Genomic DNA, 24,254 nt, shown 5'->3' on the forward strand with positions numbered 1-24,254 from the left:
ATAACCCTGTAGAGCCTTCCTGCCCTCCAGATCAATACTCCCACCCACTTTGGTGTTATCTGCAGGCTGACTGAAGCAGCACTTAATCCCCTCACACAGGTTGTTGATAAAATCATTAAATAGAACCAGCCCCAGTACTGAGCACTTGGGAACACCACCTGTGACCACTGACCAGATGGATTTAATTCCATTTCCCACCAGTCTCTAGGCCTGGCCATCCAGAGAGCTTTTTTTTTAGTGCACTTGTCCAAGGCCTAAGCAGCCAGTTTCTACAGAATACTGTAGGAAATGAAGCCAAATATAAACAAGATAAGCCCTTCCCTCATTCACTAAGCGGGTCACCTTGTCACTGAAAGAGATCAGGTCAATCAATCAAGATTAAAAACTAGGTCAGTACAAGGCCTATATAAAAGTTATGAGAATGCATTTACCTTTCACGAAGTGATTAGGAAGAAAATCACCATGCCTTCCTACTCCACGCTAACATCCATATCTATTTTGTTTTTATGTATTCCAATACTTCAGAAGGACAAGGTGGATGGGGATGCTGGGACATTTCACTGTTCCTTAATAAAGTAGGAACTTTCTTTAGCAGGGATAACTTCATAAGACGCAGAAAAGTCATTGAATTCTTCCCAATAACTCATATTACTGCGTGCTTGTGTCAGAGGTAACTGCTTCCAAGAACAATGCTTACCAAACACATTCACAAACCCTGAGAATACAACTAAGCAAAAGAGAAGGTGATAGAAGAAAAACTGGAGCGGTACTTAAAGCTCTAGAATATCACATTTTTCTCCCTGCAACACTCCCTAAGTCTATTTATTTCAAGTCCAGTTAAGAGGAAATCAAAAAAGGGAAAAAAACCCAGAAAACCAACCAAGGACAAAATCCCCACCTTATTTTGCACACAGCAAGTAAAAACATCCTTGATACAGACATATTAAAATTTCTAATTTATACAAGAGCATTACTATTGCCACAAGAATACTGGAGAACATTTTTTACAAACCAAAGTCTATGATCCTAGTTTTAAAGTGACTGTGTGAGTTGGTAACTGAAAAAGATGTTTAGATTTCGTGGTTTTTTTTTTCATCTCTAGTCTTGCTTTTGGAACTAAACAAATGAGTGAAATGTTTTTTTCTCCCTCCCTGCAACCAGCAGGCAACTCAAATAAACTCTATCTGAACATTTCTCTGGTTAAATTTCCAATACATAGGAAGTATAACTTGATCTTCAATACTGCTACCCAAGAGGCTGATTCATTGATGAACTTTATGCTAGACAGATTTTTACTCTAGAAGTTCTTACTATTCACTAGCCAATTCCCACTTCACATTCATGATCAAAAGACAAAGAGCTGACAAGTCAACCAAATACAAATAATGAGATTTTAGCCAACTTATTTGTAATTAAGTTTGCCGTGTTATTTTAGAGAACTTGGATCATGATTAATGACAACATCAGCTATCAGGTAATACAAGAAGTCATCAAAAAAGAAAGAAGTGGTGTAATAACACCACAAAAACAAAGATGTGGCGTGATTACACCACTTTCATGAAAACATCCTTGAAAGTGACCATGTAGTACTTATTTCTTTCACCTATTACACTCAAGAGAACCTGGCTCTTTTTTCGAAAAGACTTGACTAACTGGTTCAAGAGAAACCACTCAAGATATATTCACAATGTTACTAATAGTTGCATTGAGGAGGCTTAAAAAAAGTTCACCCCAAAGCAAAACACACTCACTTTTACACACAGTTCATTAATTTCAATGTAAATTAAAAGACAGTACTGATAATAAATGATATTAAAGGTCTGACACAAATGTTTGAGATAAAGTAGAAGCAACAATCAGGACACAGAAGCATTAAATCTATCCATCTACTCTTTATTCACATCACATATTTTCTTTTATGGTACAATGGGAGGCTGATCTATCTGGTACTTCTCCACCAAACACGTGTCCAGAGAAAATGAAACAGGCCCTGCAGTAAATTGTCAAAACAGCAAAGATGTTCAAAATTTCTGTCTTACATATCATTAGTGAAAGGCATAATGAAGAAAAGAAGGATTTTATTTAAGACAGGAGAAATAGCAATGAAGTTGAAGTCTAAGTGACTAAGTGACTCAAAATTTGGTCCCACACCCCTTCACACAAATTTTGGTAACATCTTCTGTCATTTCAATCTGAAGAATGAAATGACGAACATAAAACACCACCCCCTCCCAGCTGTCACAGGAATTAACTTCCTTAGAAAATTCGTAAGACATAAATACTATTAAAATGTTAAACATATTAAAAATAACTTCACACACACAAAGTGATCACCACAAACAACAAGAGCTATTCAATCTCGGTTTGCCAAATATCTTAAAAATCTCATTCACTAGACATGTGTTTAATACCAGGGTTGAATACAATGACATTTTAATATAAGGTTTTATTTCAGTATTTTCTCTTATACATTGCTTAGATTTGGAGTTTTTATTAAAATTAATTTACTGCATTAGAATCCTGAACCGTGAAGGAAAGGAAGGAAGCTGGTAAATTTAGCTAAAAAATGGTTGCAAAACTGATCCATCTTTGCAGCTAAAGAGATAAGCAAATACCAAAATCAACAAAGTAAGAGTTGTTTAAAATTTCAACTGACAACAGATGCTTACAAAGCACTAAATTAAGGAAGATACACTGAAAATCAAGTAAGTAACCATTATTCCTGTAATAAAATCAACCAAAGACAACAAATACCTATTTGTCAGAAAAATGGCAAGACTAGAGTATTATTATACATGGTGTTTACTTTAAAAACACATCTACATCTTCACCTACCAATAACATAAGACTCCAAAGAAGAAAGACATAATCCCTGCACTATGATTCATATTTTATTTTCAATAAATATTGAGTTTCATTAGACTCCTTGTAGATTTGAAGTCACAGATGCCAAGACTTAACAGTATAAAAACTGAGCATGGACAGATGGACAGTATCTTCCATCCAAACATGTGAAAGCACAGGCTTCAAACATTGACAATATTTACTGCAGCCATAATCAGATAGAGACTAATCCAGAATGTATCATGAGCCAACTTAAATAGTTACAGTCTGCCTTAAATGCAATGTTGCAAGCCACTAAGTAACGCATCTTTTGAAATAATGTTTCATTCTAGATGAACACATTAAGGAATAATGACATGAAACTGGACCAAGTATCAGAACACTCTGTGAGTAAAAAAATCTCTGTCTTTCCTATATTCACCTATCACATCCTGATCTGAGAGGGCTATGTGACTGTTACTTACAAGGTAAGTAGAAAACTTAAAACAGTTTTTTAAATTAAATATACACTGGAAAGAAACTACATGCGCAAACTATCTAAGAGCTATATTTATGTGGGCTTTAGAAAAATGTTCCCAAATATCTGTAATACTTCTATACTTCAGATAATGTAGAAATGTAATAAGGCACCTTGTTTGTTTACTTAAAGACAGGGGGAGAGTCAAGTTAACTAAATGATCCAGACAAGAGTTTCTGGCTTTATAGTTTCTCTAAGACAGTGCCTTTGATACAGCAAGGTCACAGCAAACACAGGAAAATAACAATAAAAGTGGTTTTTCCTTCTCAGTGTGCCAACTGCAGAAAAACAAATGCAAACGATGTCATACTCTCAACTCTGACTTGCACCACAACCATTATTTAACCCCTCCCATAAAGACCACCTGTAACTTCTCCAAATCTTTATTATAGAAGCCCACTACAGAGTTTTGCTGCAGGACTACACAATGAGGAAATAAAATGAAACTGCATTTAGAATGTACACATGGGAATTCAACAGAGCAGAGAAACAAGCGCCCTGCCTCTCTACAGGAAGCTGGAGACAGATTTTGGCATTAGCTGCCTTCAGCTCTAAAGGCAAAAGCAAACAGTGCAAAGCAATTAAAGATTAAGGTTTTCCTTGTGTCAAGCAATGATGATTAATAATTGTCTTATATTAATATGCATAAAGCACCAATACTAAATCAGAGCTGGCATTTTGAAAGGTTCTGTTTAGGAAGAAGAGCAGTGAGAGTGAAAAATAAGAGAGAATGGCAGATTTCTGAAGTAAGGAACATGTACATACACACACACTAAATGCAACATCCTGGCCTACTTACTTGATTGCTTCCCACCTACCATCACTACTGTCAGCCCCAGTGCATTATTCCCCATATCCTTCCTCCTCCACTTTTTCCACTGCCTCAACATTTCTTAGAGTCAGACAAGGGAAAAATATGTATTACATCCACCCAAGACACTGGAAGTGCTATTATGGAAGAGATCACATTCCCATAATCCATCAATAGGAAGCTTTTCAAGTGGCAACGGATGGCAGGCATTCTTATCAGAAATAAAACATGATAATGAACATGAAGTAATACATTATAAGAGAATTTTGTATAGGTACTTCCAGTTTTCTTTCAGTATCAGTATTAACTTAAAAAGTTACAGTAAGTGCAGTTGCAGTACTTTTACTTGAGCTTGTAAGTCACAATACAGATTTCACTGTAAAATGATATCTTATCTTAAAATCAATATTCAAAATTTATTGAAACTAATCCAAAGACTGCTGCTGTTACAAAAGAAAAAGGATTAAAAAAAAAAGGGGGGGGGGGATGATTACTGGAGAAAACATTCATCCTAGAGAAGGAAACATTAATTATAAGGACCATGTATTCCTACAGCTAGCCAAAAATGTAAAAAACACAAGATAAATCCAATTCTCAGAGTACTTTCAGATGGGCTAATATTTCTTTCCTATTATTTTACTGAAGTGTATTAGGATACTACGGTTTGGAGTATTGCTTGTTTATATAGTGGTTCACTATTTTGTCTCCAAGAAGTCATCTCAAAAACAGCATGCCACAGTCAGTATTCCTAAATGGTATTGGTCTTATGTATTAATATCATCATAAAGCTAGACTGTAAACCTCAATAAAGAGGATAACAAGGTGATTATATTCTTCAAGGTTTTCTTGAATGACATTTAAAATGGCAGTAAGCATACTACCAGAAAAATACAGGGATATTTATTATTGTGAATTCCTATAATTTAAACATGCTTTTTCCACACCAACATTTCCTTCATCAGGCAGGATGAAGGCAACTGGCTAGCCAGCCAAATTTCAGAAGCAAGATACTGAACTGCATTAGTAAGAGACCCTAATTACTGGGATCAGATTTACAAGCTTTTGACCTAGTACTGAATTTCTGTATTTTGGGAGGAAAAGTGTCTGGGCAGAAGATCTGCAATGAGCAGCAGTGTATCTGGAGACTCAAACTGAGAGCATATGAGGTGGCTCCACTGCATCAGCACAAAAATTTTTAAGTTTTGTTGTACCTGCAGTGCCAGCTGCTAAGGGAAATGTGATTCTTTCATTTTCAGCTCCAGCCTTCTGATTCATTCACTCCTTTTAACCTCTGAGACAAGTAATGCAGTGGGCAGAGCAGGAGTCAGCAGCACAAAACCAGAGAGAAAGAAAGGGCAAGACAAAAAGGTTTTGAAAACAACAAAATACCTTTAAAACTTGGTGTCTTGTACTTGTTTTGGCTGTGCTTGTGCGCAGTATCACAGAAATCAGGGATGCATACTTAACTATAATGTCAGACTATAAAGAGTCATAGGATAAAGAATTATTCTTCACAACTTTTGTACTCATCTGTTAATAGGGAGGGCATGGTTTTTAAAACTCATTTGACTGTCACATGTCAACACTTTGTGTTTCAGCCCAGTCACTACCTTGCCCTCAACAGAAACCATTTTGACAGAGCTGCTTTCACTGACAGCAATTAACGTATCTAAGGCAAGTAATGTATTTATACATCTATATGAAATCATGTTTTGGTAATGTAAGCCATTTCCATTTCATGCTGTTAAGATTTAGGCAGCTGCAACATAAACAGGAAAATGAGGAAACACTGCCTCAAAGCAAATGTTTCATTTGGTAACAGAAAACCTAAGAGAATCTTAAGCATTTGTAATATAATCCAACTAGAAATAGTGATTTAATAGTTTCAAAGTTCTAAAATACCACAGTTATTCTTTGCTTTTATTTTGGTGGATTTTTTAAAAATCAAATGGACTTACTACTGTATTTGTGGTTTATTGTACAATACCTGTATGTACACAAAGTCCTATACAGACTAGTAAGGTATACATTTAAATAAAATTGTGTTGATTAAACCTTTACTTAGAAAAGCTTTTATAAATTACATTGTCCATAAAATTCCTTGCAAGAATTTTGTGGCACTTTACATTAGAAAACATATTTTCTTAACTGACATCTAGCTTGTCTTGACTAGCTGACTTTAGATTTTCACCACTGTACAGTCAAAGCACCTCCTAACAGAGTCACATTAAGACAGTATCTTCCAGACAGGTAGTGCTGTTTCAGAGCTTAGAGATGCTTTGGGAATGACTCAAATCTATGGACAGTCTTCTGAGGACGGCTAAATTCACTCATTAACAGGAAGGTTAATGGAGAACTTGAGAATGCTCAAGCAAAGAGGATACACTGCATGGTGAAAACTGAAATTTTTGGCAGCAAAACACCACTGCCTTGGCTCCTCAGTCTGTGAAACCACTTCCTTCAAAACTCTTAATTTAGGTGCTTTCCAGACCCTTCTTCCAATTAAAACATGCTTAATTGTTTAGACCATGAGATGCTCATGACAAGGTCTTGACACAGTCCTAAGAACCAAGTAACAAATACAAGGACAGAGAAAAATATTTGTGCAACAACAGATAAAATTCTCTGCAAGATAGCTTGAATAAAAACATCTGTCTGGCAAGATTTTATCGAACTAAACATTTTCCAACTTCTGACAAAGAAACACAGATTTAATTACATTCAAATTACTCTTTACATTCTGCTATTTCCTTTTTAGTGCTGAGGTCATTTTCAATCAACATCCATTTACAAGCATGGATAAAACTGGGAAGCAGCAAAGTTCCCAAAGTTTTAAAATATTATAAAAGCAAAGCATTACTGCAGAAGTGGTTTTCTGTAATGAACACCATTATGACCTTCTCTAAATAAAATCTGGCTCGTTATCAGAAATCAAAACCATTGCTAAAGGCCTCCTGGCTTTTGAAGAAAAGACTACTCTTGAGTGCTATCCCAGATCAAGTCTTGACAAAATGTTATGGAGACATTTGTCATACACTGGAAGAACATATTCCAGCACATTACATGCTGAGAATTTAGAGATGTAAACTACAAGTCATTAAAAAAGCACTTTGTTTCACACAGACCAAGAGATCCTTGACTTCCAGTAATTAAAATTGAGATCAAAACCAGTCCTGAATATCATGAAGAAAAAAATCTTCAGCGAGATTTTACTACCTGATTTCACATCACTTTTTGAATGTTTAATATCCATGCACTTCAGAGAAGTAATTTAAGGTCTTAACCACAGCTGAAACAGACTGTTACATTCATTATGAAGACCTCTGCAGAACAGATGGACAACTCAAAATAACAAATTACTTTCAGCTGTCATTTGAATCTGATGGTGTACATTTGAACTGATTGCTCTGACTCCATCCAGACAAGAAAACCAGGGCTTGAAAGGTTTACCCCTTAGAAAGAAGAAGCCTCATGGATCTGTGCCATCAGCTCCTCAAAATCTTTAAGGTTTGGCGATCTTTGCCTTCCTCTACTTACACATGTATGTTTTAACTTCCACTTTTGAAAAATCCTAATTATACAATAAAAATGTCTAGTTATATAAGAAATTAAATGTATAACCCTAGAAATCAACCACTTATTAACAAAGACAAGAAAAACGTGTATCCCTAGTAAGTAACTGTATGATAAAGTGAGCACTAGGATTTTTTTATCTTTCATCACAGATCTCTATCAGAAACAACAATTTTCTCTACCAATTATTTCTGAAATAGAGAGGAAGAATCTTCATGTACTTGTCCTAAGACAACTCCTCTTGCTATCTATTAAAAGGTCCTTAAAAATTCTGGTTTTCAGTCACCTGACTCCACTTATTGGTCCAGGTACACTGGCAGACCAATAAGAGATGTTAAAACAGAAATACGTAGTGACAGGCCAGAAGCTACCAGCTGGTAAGAAGCAGGAGGGTACTACAATTCAACTGAAGACACATTTTACCAACAAACACTTTTTCACATTCACATGTAGATTAAGCCCAGATAGTAGCACTTGATGGTTAAATAATCCAAAGATTTGAAAGGCCCTGAGAAACTACATATCCTTTGGTTTAAAAAATTAAGTGACTAAGGCTTTCAACCTCATTGGTCTGCCGAATAATTGCATCTGTGCTGCTAGAACAGATAACAAAAAAACATTGCTAGAATTGCTCCATAACCTGCAAGTGGTTAGCAGGTATTCTGGAGTCTTTGTGGATTCAAATGTACAGACAGTAAATTACATAAAATTAGCTATCCATCTACCATATAATTCAAATAATAAAGAAGCCTTGCAAAATTGTTCTTTTGTTCCTGAAAGCCTGGGAGGACTCTAAGATGCACTCCGTTCATATGCTTCTCCCATTATTCTGACATTCTGCTCTTTCTGATATAAACTGCAGCAATGATACAACAAACTTAAAGTCTCCTTTGAACTCTTGCTGCAGCAGCTTTCTTACCCCAGACACAATCCTCGTATCTGGCAATGAGAAACAAGCAAATTGTTTACATTATTTACTTTATATTAAATACTACAACAGGAGTTTAACCAATACAGCACAAAAGCTATTTTTCTTTCCATCCACAGCTGTTCAGTCCTCCATTTTTTTTAGCATTTAATTCCCTCAATTCTTCACTAGAAGTCTTAAAACTCTGGTTTTTGAAAACATTTTCCATCTTTTTTCCTCTCTCAAATGTAATTGTTAAAATGCTTAGTGTATTAAGTGGGGGAAGAAAGAGGAACAAGGAAAACATTGGCATGATGGTATTTGTCTTCTCAAGAGACAGTTAAAAGTGATGGGGCCCTGTTCCTGGAGATGGCTGAACACTGCCCATGGGTAGTAGTGAATTTGTTTTCTTGTTTCTTCTGCTTCTGCATACAGCTTTTGCTTTCCCTGTTAAACTGTCATTACCTAAATCCATGAGTTTTTTTAGAGTACACCCTTAAACCATCACAAAGGCTTCAAGATAACATTCTATTGGGATGTATCAGACTGAATAGCTGTTAGTACTGTTCAGCTGATAAACAGCAGCCTCCCGTGCTTGCCTGGGGGCTTGCTTTCCTGACATGTATTAAGAGCCTAGTGCTTGCTAGTGCTTGCTTTTTGCTTTCACTGCTTTCTGTACTGCTGCACTGCTTCTCACCTTCCTGAGTTATGCCTTGGAACACTTTGGTAACACCACATTGATGTACCTGGACTGGCAGATGGCTAGCATAGTGCCACTGTGCTGACAGGTTCAACTTTGGTCTGAAGACGAGCTGAAGAGACTGGGATGTGTTCTCAATGGTGGAGGAGTGATCCATGCAGCCCACATAGAATCCCCTGCTAGAGCAGGCAGATGACTTAACAAGAAAGAAACCCATGCTGAAGCAGGTTTGTTGGCAGGACCTGTGTCTCCACAGGGGGCCCCCACTGGATCAGTTTATGGACAACTGCAACCCATGGCAAGGACACACGCTGGACAATGTTACCCATTAGTGGGGCCACACACTGGAGTAGGGGAAGCAGAGAGTCCCTTGCCGCCTGTGCTGAAGACCATGGTAAGGCAGGCTGTGTCCCTGCTGCCCCAGGAAGGCCTACGATATGGACTCCGCTAACAGTGGATCCTTAACAGGAAACCCCTTGCAGCAGGGCTGGGGACAAGAAGAGGATTTCACTGCAATATTACACCTATAAACCCAAAAGGATCAGGTGTGAAGATTATAATGGATGTATCATTAGATTGTTACAATCCATTATCTGAATTGCATGCGGCAGAAGTAAATATAACAAGAACTATTCAAACCAATGGAGGAGAAGCCTTCCAGAAGTCCAAGCACAGCAGGGACACAATCTGAGTTGGCTTTGGTCCCCAGTAATTGACTAAATTAATTGCATGCAACACATTTCTTCTCCTGTCCTCAGTGACTACCACAACAGATGGAGCCCAAAGTCATGGACTACACAAAATCAAAGGATATCTTATGGACATTTTGCAGGGGTGGTCCAGAGACTATGGGAATGACATCTGGGTGTTTTATCAAAGAGAGGGAAGGAGAATGGTGGTTAATGAGCTTGTACGGAATAGTGTGGGACCTGAGCATGATGTAAACAACATGGAATAAGGGGTGGAATCTGCTGGTTTTGAATAGGGCAGAGCTAATTCTCTTTAGAGTGGCTAGTATGGGGCCATGTCTTGGATATGTGCTGAACAGTGCTGATAATACAGGCATCTACTTGGCTGCTGGCTGGAGTTAAACCACAAGAGGTTGTTTTGAGTTATTTACAAAGACTGGAAGATTTCTCCTTTTTAAATATATGCTAGAATACACTATTAAAAGCTTCCCATTTTTAACAAGAAGACCTACAAATAATTTCAATGATACATTAATCCATCAACAGTTGGGATAAAGCCACACTTGTCAGTCACTGCAAGCAAAATAATACACCAGGAAAAAATCATCACTTATTATTGAGATTGCATGTGTCATGAAGAAGCATCCACTCCTCCTATTCTAGCAGACCCCTCTTCAGTGTCAACCCCACAGGCCTCGTACTGCACATATGTTTTTCATGGTTAAGTCTTTTTCAGGTACCACTCATGGCATGTGATGAACTTCCCTTGAAAGAGCAGATAGCCAGCAGTGAAGGTCCAAAGCCATTTCCATCAGCCTGAAACTGAGCAGCAGAACTGTCCAAAAAATGTTAGACACTATTCCTCAGCTGCACAAAAACCCCTTAGGCCCATCTGTCCTCCACAGAATCAAGGGCAATGAATAAGCACTTGTCACCCCTACAAAGGCAGGGAGAAAACAGTAACCTGGGCAAATCAAACTTAGCAGAACTCTCCTTTTCTCCCTTTGTACCAATGCAAACTGAACTCAAGTAACAGCCCTCAATATAAACAGACTAAAAGGAAGGCTGCCAAAACAGAGTGACAAAAACATGTAGGCTTATAGCAGAAGGAGTATCTAAGAGGAATTAGGAAAGAAATGGGCACATTGACAGGTAATAAAAAGGAAAGTGAAAAACAACAGTTTCAACAAGGAGGACTAAGACAGGGCATAAAAACCTCTGGACTCATCCAATAAGCACGAAACCATCCTTCCAATACAGTAAAACTCAAGCTTTTAAGATTTGAGCTTATTTTGAACATATCACTTTTACCATATTAAATCAAAATAGGAACATAAAGAGCAGCTGTAAACTACTAACCCAGCTGTCCTAAGAGCATTTTTTTAACCTTTATTTACAAATTTTCAGCAATTAGGTGCTGTATCCATTCAGACAGCACATAGTATCTTCTACCGAAACACAAAAGACATTCATAACTAGATTTCATCAGCCATGTCTCTCACATTTCTGGTATTCTGAATTTTTCTTACTATGTTTGTACTCAGGATTGGTCCCATTATGTGAAGGAAAGATTCCGCTCATGCTTGTGGCAGGTTTAATGAAATAATTACAGAGACATGAGCCAGGCATCTCTGAAATTTCTTTACATTGCTATGTGTGCTCATGTAAAACAACTACTACACTTCCAAGTCAGAATGATTTCAGCAATAAGAATTACTCCACTTCCCATTTCAAAATATTCTCAGCAGGACAACAACATTTGAAAACTTACACTTGTAGAAAGAATGATACCTTTAAAGCACTCACATTCTATTTTCATTTCTTCTTTCATTTCAGCATTAGATCTGGTGTTTTGCATGCATGTAGGAACAAAGGGAAGAAGTAAAATGTCTAGCATTATGAAAACATGCATTATCTTCCACAATGAAATGATACTTCACAAAAAGAAAATATCTACAGTTATCAAAACTTTTTCTGTTTTGCTGGGTATTGGTTTGAGGTTTTTTTGATGGCTTTGTTTCAGTTTGTTGAGTGGTTTGTGGATTTTGGGTTTGTTTTTATATTTCACTGTAGACACTGCAGAAAGAAAATACTTCCAAAGTTTTACTGTAACAATTTTTTTTTCATTGCATAACCGAATAATGTGTCACAGTTCAAGAAAACCTGATAGTATATATAGAATATCAATCATTCCAAACATTGCATCAAGTCATTAACAGATACTTCCTCAAACTCTGACCAAAAAGCAGAGTGACACCATTACACCATCACTATTTTGTCCGTCAGTGTCAATGAAGAACATTGCCCACAGTGAACCATAACACCATTAGAGACTTCAGCGCTTACATCTGAATTATTTGCAGTGACCTAATCACTGCCATGATGTGACATTTGCTGGTTTATTTAAAATTGAGAAAATTTGCTTGGCAGTATGTAGGAGCTGAAAGGTCTAAATTACTAAGGCAATGAAATCTCACCCAAGGCTTGTTTCACTTGTGCAAGAGCCTAGACACATTCACTTCTGCGGTTTTAGAAACTGCTGATTGGAACTGCCCACTCCCCTTGCTGGAGATGACCACCTGAAAGCAGAACCTTCTTATTGATCAGGTGCTTATTTTAAACAGATACTACCACAAATTAATGATGAAGGCAACTTTACAGCAATACAGGCTTCATATAGCAAAAGAGCAAGGAGAAACTTCAGGGAAAAAGGCAGATGAAAGAAGAGGTACATCCACCAACCTGCCTGACATGAACTCTCAAGTGCTGTTTTAACAGCATACATTATTAAGATCTGCCAAAATGATAGTCTGTACTTCCTTCCCCTAGTTCATTAAGAGTTGTAGTTTAATCAGGAAAGAGTAGCCAAGGAAACACTTGCTAAACTGCCAAATACCAGCTGGTTAACTGAATCCCAGAGAAGGTAAGCAGTTAGTTACCAGTTTCTCTTAAAAGCACCTCAGCACCTGCTGCAACATTAACAAAAGATCCACATAATCCAGGTAGTACAAGTTTCCCTTTCCAGTCTTGTCTTTTGTCATTTAGCCAGACAGAAGGCTGTCTCTCTGGAGTCAGAAATATAAAAAACAATACTTGAGCAGTGCAAAAGTTAGGTTGTTCTTCCTTATCCAGTCCTGGTAATGGTACTCTACGGTTTCTGGAATAGTTTAGTTTTAATCCAAAAAAGAGTTGAAGACATGTTCTGCATTTAGATCTTTGCACAAAACTCTCAGAATCCCTTATAACAAGACACTGATGTCAACTTTTATAGGTAATGGGAAATTGTTAGTGAAAATAAAGATGTCCAAAAAGAAACCGAATAACCAGTTACCTCTTGCCAATTTCAAGTAAAAAAGACAGCACTAACAGACATGTGAAATGAAGTAAAAACACCTATGTGGAAAACTAGTATGAAAGCAGACAAATAATGACTAAAATAATTACTAAAATGGAAATGGTTTTTTTGCTGTGAAGAGTCATGACAGCATTTCAGATGGTCATAATGATTTTCTGATATATGAAAACTTTTATAATCCACAGTTTCATATCAGAAAGCAGCAAAATACAAAGAAAGCACTGGCAAGTCATTGATGAGCTACAGCTTTTTATAATTATCTTTTGCTTAGTCTGTATAAAAAAGGTATCCATTATTAGAAACATCACTGAACTTACAGAATTGACAATTACCATCCAAACAGATAGTCATTACCACCCAAAACTTTTCAGCTGCCCATTGATACAAACTGTTGAAAAACTATAGAAATAAACTATTCTCTGAAAAGGCTCAGCGTAAACAGACCCTGACAGTCCATGCAAGGAATAAGTAAATAAATAAACATCATCTCTGCTACTTATCTTAATAATTGCATTCTAGATATACTTTTGAACTACCCTCAGGAATTTCTTAAAGCCAAATCTCTTTCATACACCCCTAAATTTCAAATACTAGATGGATGTATGACATGCAGTAAAAAGAAAATAAGATCTTCCACTGCAAGTTATTAACTACTGCAGCCCACTAGTAGTATCTGTAGGCTTGAATTTAGTCCTCTGCAATTCACGAAGACCTGCTTTTGGTGACTGAACTATGCCATAAGAGACAACCAAAATAACTTACTAATTTTATTAAAAATGTAATAGTTTTTTATCAGATGACACCCACACTGACACTTGTCTCCCTCCATTCTTCAGAACACAACATTCATCACAACAAGCATGCACCAGTAAAAGTTTGGCTGACAGGCTCAGAAAGGACCGTGTCTCCAGCGATCTTCACAAAGCAAATGCTGGGCATCTCAAAGACTTTCTTTTCTCAGGATTTACCATGTATAGGTCTCTTCATACTAGAAATATGTAATTTCAGAGGAAAAATTTTTAAAAATCATTCCTTTGGTTTTGGATAAAAGTCGGGAGAAGAGAGCTGAATTTGGAGGTTTTCTCCATTTGAATGCTAAAATTGTCAAACTCTGCAGATGGCGATAATGGATGAGTAAGTCGAAAAAAAGGTTACTTATGGGAAACCATAAATGGCTAAGGAATCTGGGGGAGAAGCAAAAGCAGCTCATTTTTCCCTTCACTCTTACAGTGAATATATCTATGGTATCATCAGGCCTATATAACAGAAGAGGACTCGAGAAACTTTTTGCATTTACTTATACCCTGGATTTCCCATACTAAAGATTAAGGGGAAAAAAAAAAACAAAAAACCCTTAAGACACTTTCCAAACATCTCCAGAAATTCAATTCATTGGCAACTGATGCTTGTGACTCGAGAACAAATGCTCTGACAGAGCACTGGCTGTGGAAATGTACATCAAGTTCCACTATGAAAGTAATTTGACCCACTTGGTGGAGTGATGGAGAATGCAACTGAAGAATGGGGACAGGATGTACTTTCTCTTCCCTAAGGGAAGCAGCAAAAGAAGACCATAATCGATTTATATATTTGATCACAGAATAGCTTATATAAATAATTACTCCTACAATTATTTTCAACCCATAGCATTGATAAATTCAGCAAATTAGAAAAAAGGCCAGGGTAAAATACATCTTTGTCAAAAAAAAAAAAAAAAGAAAAAACCAAAATCAATGGGAAACAAAACAAAATATTATCCTCCCTGTATCTGCAAAACTTTGTCCAAATTCAAGCCATTTTTAGCAATAAAATCTTAACCACACAACTCAAGAGCTATTGTTGTCTGGATAAAATAACTTTACATAATTTGAATAACTGCTACAGATTAGAGAAAACATATTTAGATAAACAATTTCCAGTGGCACTATCTATGGTTATCCCTAAAATGTTACATTAAAAGTTACTGCAACTGAAACAGTACTTTTCACACCTATATATTTCTAAGACAGTAAAATGAAACCTTGAAGTGCCAAGATTCACTTAATACCACACAGATCAGTTCTGGTGACTTTTTAAAAAACTTGAAAGAATCTCACAAGCAAGAAAGTGAAGAGAAGAAAACTGCTCCACCTGGAGTGGTATGGTGCCATTTACAATACTAGGCTACTTTTCCTATGGCCAATGGTCAAAAAATGACAAATGAAGTATTTTACCAATATAAATACAAGTCTTCTGAAATTGTTGCAGAATAGCTTGATCTTGGGAGGGATTTCTACTTCATTCTAGCCAATCTAGACAGAGAAGTACAAGACTAGAAACAGAAAATTAATAACTGATATGAAAATAAATTACTTACTCTGGTACTACCAAGTCTAACACTACTATTAACAAGAATACATGATATGAAAAAGCAGTAATTTCAGTCACAGAAAAGGCCTATGTGGATTTTTCAAAGGAAAATAGAAAAATAGTGTCCATCTGAAATTTATCTGAGAACAAGCATAAATCAGAGAACTTTATTTTACCAATATTCAAACTAAATATCTGTGAAGTAATCATCATCTTATGGCACCTCAAGAAAAAAAGCATGATCTTAAAGCATAAATTGATTTAAGATGGAAATCTACTTTGCAATTAGTTTAAGGCAAGTGCTACAGGAAAACATAGTTTAATTACTTACTTCATTCAACAAATTAAATAAATCCATGCAAATGTTACTAAAAAAGGTAAACATTTTTCTCTAAGGCCACGGATTTCACACAAGAGTGTAATTTTTACTACACTTTCTGCACCATGGAACTTTTCCACAAGTGTAGTCTTTTGCACGTGGTAAGAACAATTTGCACATAGGGGTAAGACATTTTAAGTGAGCATTTAACAAGTTATGCTTGCTTTTTCCTAAAAAAGGTTTGGTAAAGCTTCAAAAACAGACAGTAAACAGCCCCTGTACTTAGGGGCTCCCCTGAGTACAGACAGAAACAATCAGGCAAACACTGTACACTGGTGTGAGGTTCAGACCTCAGAGGAAAGGACTAACTCCAAGATGGAAAGAAAATCTTTCCAAGCATTAGGAAGATGGGTTTGAATACAATGTCTTAGCACTTTCTTAAAGTGATGAAATACCATTAGAAGTATCTTTAATAGATATAGATTTAACAGAAGTTACATTCTAAAATGTAAATACTTGGATGTAGGAACAGGGGCGTATATACACTTTTAGCAGCACGCATGATTAGGTACTTACAAAGCACATAAAAAATTTCCTTACCTCTTCCTATTTTGAATCCTGATATCAATATCTGAGTCCTTGTGTCCAGAAATTAATTTATATATTAGGGGGAAAAAAGTAAATAAAAGAAAATCCAGTTATTATCACAACAAAAAGGTAGGAAATACAATAATTTGAAATGCAGGAGTTAGGATCCCAGACCACCTTGATGTTAGTGCCAAGACAAAGCTTAAGCTTCTAAATGTCTCCATGCTCCAACAAATTCTGGGAAAAGTCACTCTGAAGGAACAAAAGATGGTACTTTGTATGGATAAGATGTTGAAAAAAAAAAAAACAAAACAAAACAAACAAACAAAAAAATCCTGTTCCTCAGATCTCTTCTACTGATTGCCATTGCACAGCAAAACAAATATTTTTTTATTGTAAAAACATTTGTCTAGGCAGTTAAAATAAATTTGGCAATGTCCTTTAATTAAGTAATCAACTGATCCATGGCCTTTATTATGCCAGTCTCTATACTCAATAGTCCAAATACAACAGTAAGTGTCACATACAATTATTCATAAATAAAAAATTTCTAACTTAGCCAGCTATACTGTATCTTTCAGCTTCTTCTTTCAAGTGACAAACCAGAAAAAATTATACAGCATAACACATTCCCTGAAAATTCATCAAACACTGCACTGACACATTTGCATGAAAAAATGACATTCATGATTACAAAAACTGTAATGTTTACATGCATATTGTAAAAGAATAACAAAGATTACCTGTACTGGTATAATATAATCATAATTCAAACAAAAATTGCATTATATATAATAATTGTGATGTTACTGGATAATAATCAGCTAGAGAAGGCATTGTATGCTGTCTCATTATGCAGAGAGAAAAAAAAGTTCTTAAGGGAAAATCTTGACAAAACAGTGATTTGCAAGTTGGCAAATAACAAACTCATTCCATGAACCTAAAAAATTAACTTTTCCTCTCCTAATTACTGCACAGCATTTTCTCATTGACACCAAACATACACAGAATGCTTTCTGTCTTAAATCAAAATTAACTTAATGCTATTCATAAATCAACAGTTTCCAGCAATAAGGACAGTCTCAGTATCAAACAAGGAGGATCCTTACTGCTGCCCGAACACAAACCTTTTTAATGTAGACCAAGTTCTAAGTTACTGTCAGTTAAAAATTCAGAATACAAAATAGTTATCTCTTAAGATTCTCCGATATAGACATCTGCAGGGAGAGTAAGTCTTCTCCATACCACTTTGCAAAGATGAAAAATAGTGTCAGAGCTAGTTTAAGTTCTTCTATTAGCAACAAAACTACAAAAAAACCTGATTATCACTCTTGCATATTTTTCCTTACAATCCCTGCACTATCATAATGCTACCATACATAACTTGATTTACTCCAGTTCTCACCCCCACCTCCTCAACAATTTCCCCACTGGCTCCATCAACTTAAAACTGTGATTTGAAAGAGGCAGTCATAACTGTGAGAACACTCATTTTCTGGCACAAAGAACAAGTAACTTGAGCCCACCAGAGTTTGTCATTCCCCCTACTTTTAATGATCTGTACCATCCCCTATTTTTGGAAAGTACATGTTGTGTTTGTCAAAGGAATAAAGAGACCCTTAAGTTCCTACACATAGTGTGAAGTTCCAAGTCTAAAGTATTGTTTCTGATTAAAGAGATAAAAGGCAGACGTGGAAAGAAAATAATGTCATTGAAGAACTCACTGCGGGTTTATTTGTTCCTACAATGCTGGCTCTTCGGTATGATTGCAAAACTTCAGGTCTCTACAAACTTCAGTCAAACTACCAGTAGCACATAAGGTTTTCAGTCCAATTAGTTCTCACCACGCTGAGCATTTCAATTTAATATTCTGTTGATTTAAGTACAGATGCACTTCTTCAGTAAAATTGACTTAAGAAAAGCTAATTTTCAGTCAGACAATGAGGCAGCATCACCAGCAGTGACTGAGGTAAGTGCGAGGGTGAGCACTAGATCAAGATGTACAGGGGGGTTCCCAAGGTCAGGGACTCCTGAGCAAGAGCTCAGAGCTGCATCCAGACCTGGAAGCCTTGGTGAGGCAATCAAGCTGGCAGATAAATAGAGCCACCCTGAGGAGAAGGACTTGGGCTTCTGGTGGTGGCCAGCAGGGCCAGGGAGCGGATTCTGCTGCTCTGCTCTGGTGAGACCGCACATGGGTCTACCCTAACCCTGCATCCAGCTCTGGGCTCGCAGCACAGGAAGGACATGGACCTGCTGCAGCGAGTCCAGAGAAGGTCATCGAGGCGACCAGAGGGTTAGAGCAGCTCCTACAAGGAAAGGCTGAGCAAACTGGGGTTTCTCAGCCTGGAAAAGAGAAAGCTTTAGGGTGACCTAACAGCAGCCTTCCAGTACTTGAAGGGAGACTACAAGAAAAGACAAGGACTTTTTACAAGAGCATTTACTGACAGGACAAGGTGGAATGGCTTCAAAGTGAAAGACAGGAGGTCTAGACTGCGAGGAAACTCTTTGCTGTAAGGGTGGTGAGGCACTGAAAGAGGTTGCCCAGAGAAGCTGTGGATGCTCCATCCCTAGAGGTCTTCAAGGCAAATTTGGAAGCTGCCCGGAGAACTGGGTCTAGTGGGAGGTGTTCCTGTCCACAATAGAGAAGTTGGAACAAATTTACGTTTAAGGTCCCTTCCAACCCAAACAGGCTATGACTGTATGAATTTCAATAAAAGCAGCAAGTTTTCTCTAGGCTCCTCAGAGCAATTATAGAACAAACCACTATTTATAGTGTTTCTTCAGTTAGCAATGTAAATGTGTTACATATCACAATAGGTAAGATTGCTTTTAACACAGAATAACCTGATTCTTTTTTCTCTTGTACTGCTTGCAAGACTTTCACATACCACCTAAACTTGCAGTCTAATACAGCAAGCTTGTATTTTAAGAAGGATGGTGTAAGTAATGCAAAACTACTTCAAGACAGAGTTTCCAAGTAAGTCTTGTGTAAGCTAGAAGACATGGGCACCTTCTGCCTGGCTTCTAACCTACTGCAGTCAGATTGCCCTGAGAAGGTTTTCCTCCCCATTTCCTTTAAATATAACAGCAAACCTAACCCAGCAAATCAGAGTTTAAAAATCACTGAACATCTTTAGCAGCACTGACAAAAAGAGACCGAGGTTCAGATAAATAGCCTCTCAGGAATGCTGACAGTCTTAAATCAACTGCATCTCTAAATGCTACTATCAAAACAAATTCCCACTTAGTAACTACTGACTTACTACATATATGTACCGCACAACAACAGTTCCAAAGCAAGAAGTAGAGAAAATATTTATTGTATAAAATACAAGATGTCCTTATACTTTCTTGTAAGCCAGTATTGTAATTTAGAACAGTAGTTGTAGAGTGAAAGGCTATCAACATGCATGCTTTTCAAAACATCATGTCCACAGCCACTTTGCAGCTCAGAGCTTAGTAGCTCCACTTAAGAGTTTCAATGGAAACGCTTCAACTTCTTCTCACGGTGTCACCCAAAGAGCTCAGGAATTTTATCCAGAATTATTTCAGTCTTGGGAGTTCATTACATGATAAAAGCTAAAAAGGCCACACTACCTATATTGAATGGCCATATGGGAAAAAAGAAATGAAAGCTATTAAAGTAAGCATAGAATGGCTCTCGACAAGAAAACTTACCTGTATCTCAAATATAAAGCTTTGAGATGACCTCCTCTAAATCATGTAAGTGAACAGGAGATGTAAGACCAGGACAGCTGCAGCGACTAAAAGCTGTACTTTACAGCCTCTTAGTAGCAGAAATCTTTCATACCATGGCAATTAATTTCTGCCATTCTTGGCATTACTATTAGGTTAGGATAATTACAAACTCTAAGTCTACTTTATTGTAACATTTACAAGTGTTCAGTCTTGATTTCCAACAGTGACAGCAGAGTAACAAGATCAAATCAGCCACATCAGCCCACAGAGAGAAATCTAATAAATTTTCCTCCAGAACTGGCTTATGAAATGTTATATTTCCAAGCGTTCTGTAGAAAGTCGCATGACCCTCTTCTAATGCATCCTATGTGCTTCCACCACATATCTTGGGTTCTGCACAGCTTCTGTATTCCCTTAAACATATTATAAGCTGTCTACAAGTACAGCCTCAAAAGAAATAGTAATGCTACTGAAAGTGTACAAAGTTTCTGTTTCTATTCCCCTTGTCACAAAATAATTTAATGAATTTCAGAGCGCCTTTATGAGACACATGATGAGTACCACAGTTGAGATTCTAATCTGATCTGCCACTAGAAGAATGAATAGAAAACTTCACAAGTATCCTACCCCAAAATAACTAATAATAATCTTTTAACAGCACAGTAGCTAGAACTAAAATGACTCCTAACAACACAGCTACCACATGCTTAATTGTTCATTCTGTATAAACAAAAACAATCTATAATGGAGGACAAATACATGGGATGCTCCTTAAACATAAAGGCTCATCTCAACTTTTTTTTTTTTAATTCAAAACTTGTCATCCATGGACTTAATTCTTCTGTGATACTCTGGAAGAAAATACACAGTATTATTTTGAAAAACACCAAAGAAAATATTTTCAGAACATTCCAGAGGATGTAGGGGTAATAAACCAGAATTTCTTGAACTGGTTTCTCAGAGGCGTGCATTTCATACAGAAAGCAGGAAGAGCCTAAACTGATCTGACAGAAAGCCTGCACAGTTTTGTAAGCAAAAAAAAAAAAAAAAGAAAAAAGAAAAAAAGGAGAAATTGCAAATATGTGAAGCAGCAAAAGAACATCCAAGCGCTTGATAACCCTCAATAATCAAACCTCTTCGAACCTTATAAACTTTGGGACATGCAAAACTTTCCACACAGGACACTGAAGTAACACCCAACACTCTGAGGATAGAAGTGACCAACTTAAAAGGCCAAATGTGACACCACAAGTTACTAGAACTCAGTGGTTTAGAAAACGTTCCAAATTTCTTAATACTGAACACATACACATCTATATACGCGTGCGTGTGCTCATACATGTGTATTTGTTTCTAGACTGTAAAAGAGACTACAGACTATAGACTGCAAAACAGACTACAGACTATAGACTGCAAAACAAGCCCCTGTACTTTACCTACGAGTACCAATTCATTTCCTATTTCTCACAACTTCATATCATAGATACACAGCACTGGAGCCACATACCTGGACGGCTGAAGTCGCACACCCAAGGGACGTGTCCCCTCTATCTCCACCTTACTGGAAACGCCATCTTCACCCCTCCACTCAAAGAGACCCCTTCTCCCCAAGCCGTGGGATTCTGTTCCCTGCCCAGGCCCCTCCACACAACCGCAACTCCTCCCGCGGGCAGGAACGGGTGGGGCGGGGGGTGTGCGGGTTGCCTTTCCCCCAGCACCGAGAGCCTCCTTCCCCCGCGGTGGGCACACGCGGCAGGACAGGGACAGTCGCTCCCCTGGCCCACGGAGACTCCCTGACAGTTTCGGGAGAGGAACCCCACAAAACCCCCCACCCCGCCTGCGACCACCCCACGCCCGCCCCGAAAGTTCCAGCGCGGCCCCCCCAGCCCCAGCCCGCTCCTCCGCAGCCCCCTAAGCCGTCGGGGCGGAGAAGACGCTCGGCCCGCACCCCCTCCTCACCCCGCAGCCCACACCGCAAATACCCCGCAGGCGGGCGGGGGGGCGCCGGGCCCGCCCCCGAGCCCCTCGGCTGCCCCTCAGCCCCTCGGCGGGGCAAGGCCGGAACCCCCACGCCCGCCCCGGCCCCGCACTGACCTGACGGGGGGCGCGGCCGCCGCTCGGGGCTACAGCGGGAGCTCCCCCCGCCGCCGCCGACCCTCCGCTCGCCGGCCCGTCCTTCTCCGAGCGCCACCGCAGGGCAGAGAGCACAAGAGTCGGAAACGCGAGGCGGAGGGAACCACCGGCCCCTCTTCCCTTTCCCAAGAAAATTTTAAAAAGAAAAACGGGGGATTTAAAGGGCTCGGCCCGGAGTTTAAAACAAAGAGGCGGAAATAGCCGAGTGCGGCCCGAGCAGAGCCGAGCGGGGGCGCCGCGCTCGCGGCGCATGCGCGCGGGGCGCTCACCCGGGCACGGCGCCGGCCGCCCCCTCCTTCCCTCCCCCGGGCAGCGGGGCCGGCGAAAGGGGGTCCGGAGCCCCCGACAGGGCTGGGCCCGAGCCATGTCCCGGTCACAGAACCGCACAGTACGCTGGGTTGGAAAGGTGCCATCAGGATCATCGAGTCCAACTCTCTCATCCTTGCACAGGACACCCCTGAGAATCACAGAATCACAACCATGTGCCTGAGAGCATTGTCCAAAGGCTTCTTGAGCTCTGTCAGGGTTGGTGGTGTGACCACTTCCCTGGGGGACCTGTTCCAGTGCCCAACCACCCTCTGGGGGAAGAACCTTTTCCTGATACTTAGCCTAAAGCACTGCTGACGCAACTTCAGTCCATTCCCTCCGGTTCTGTCGCTGGTCACCACAGAGGCGAGAGCAGTGCCTGCCCGTGTGTCTCCCCTGGTGAGGATGTTGGAAACTCCAATGCCCCCTCAGTCTCCTCCAGGCTGAACAGACCAACTGACCTCAGCCACTGCTGGAATGGCTTCCCATCAAAGCTGTCTTCACTGCCCTCCTTTGGATATTAATGGCTTGATACTTTTCTTACATTGAGGTGCCTGGAACTGAACATAACACTCAAGGTGAGGCCACACCAGCAGAGAGCAGGGGTAGGAGTAGAGGCTGTGTGCCCAGCCTTGAAAAATCCATGCAACTTGTGAGCAGGAAGGTGACATCAGCAAAGGCGGTTGGCTTTTAGGCAGGATGTGCCTGTGCGTTGCTCCAAGCCGCCTCTTCTCGCTGAAAGGTTTTCCTCAAAAGCGCACAGGTGTCTTTCCAACTGATGAGAGTGGAAACTTCAGTAGGAGCTTGGTGGAAGGAGAAATTTTAATAAGAGTACTGGTCACAAGACACACTGTATCAAAGTGTAGGTGGCTCAAAACACTCCTGACTGATAAAATAACAAGATCCTGTCTTCCTGAAGCTGTGAATTCATAGGTCAAAGAGCACGCACAAAGCTTGGGAAGCCCATGCCAAGTTCAAGTTTGTACCAAACAGCTGTATGTTTAACTTCCAAAGGCAAGTACTTAAAAATTCACCTGTCCAAAGACTAAAGACAGCAAACCAATCTTCACCAATCTTCTCAAATATGCACATATTTTGAATGTGATCCTTTAAAATACCTGCATATTTCCCTCTTTCCTTTCTTCCTTTCCAACAAAGAATGAGCCATGAGACAATCTTCCACCTTGTCTAAAAATGCCATTGGAAATGGGCTATCTGATATGGCACAAGCCCTCCATGTTCTACAAACTACTGAGCTTTTATTGTGTGCCAAGACAGGGGCTGTGCTTGGCTCTGGGAGCTATATTTTCCAGATACTAAGCCTGAGTTAATGGAAAATATGTCAGCATTTTAGATTTGCTTTGTTTCAGTTCAAGGGTTATGTAGTTACATGAGTGCATCTTGTCTATCTGAAATATAAATTCTGTTTCCAGTTTAACCACAAATTACTTTGTTGTGTGTTGT

The 24,254-nt window shown here is 38.9% G+C and overlaps 1 protein-coding gene across 2 annotated transcripts in view; it reads right to left on the bottom strand.

Annotated features, from left to right (window-relative positions):
• Window positions 1-22,680, bottom strand: part of PCGF3 (polycomb group ring finger 3) — a 55,293-nt gene extending 32,613 nt beyond the window's left edge. The window contains exon 1 of one of the 2 annotated variants that reach the window (XM_059492817.1): window positions 22,446-22,680. The gene's annotated coding sequence lies outside the window, so the exon portion shown is untranslated. The remainder of the gene's footprint in view (window positions 1-22,445) is intronic. The other variant, XM_059492816.1, reaches the window with a different exon arrangement.
• Window positions 22,681-24,254: the final 1,574 nt, after the last annotated feature.

The sequence above is a fragment of the Ammospiza nelsoni genome, chromosome Z (assembly GCF_027579445.1).
Source record: "Ammospiza nelsoni isolate bAmmNel1 chromosome Z, bAmmNel1.pri, whole genome shotgun sequence".
Taxonomy (NCBI): Eukaryota; Metazoa; Chordata; class Aves; order Passeriformes; family Passerellidae; genus Ammospiza; species Ammospiza nelsoni.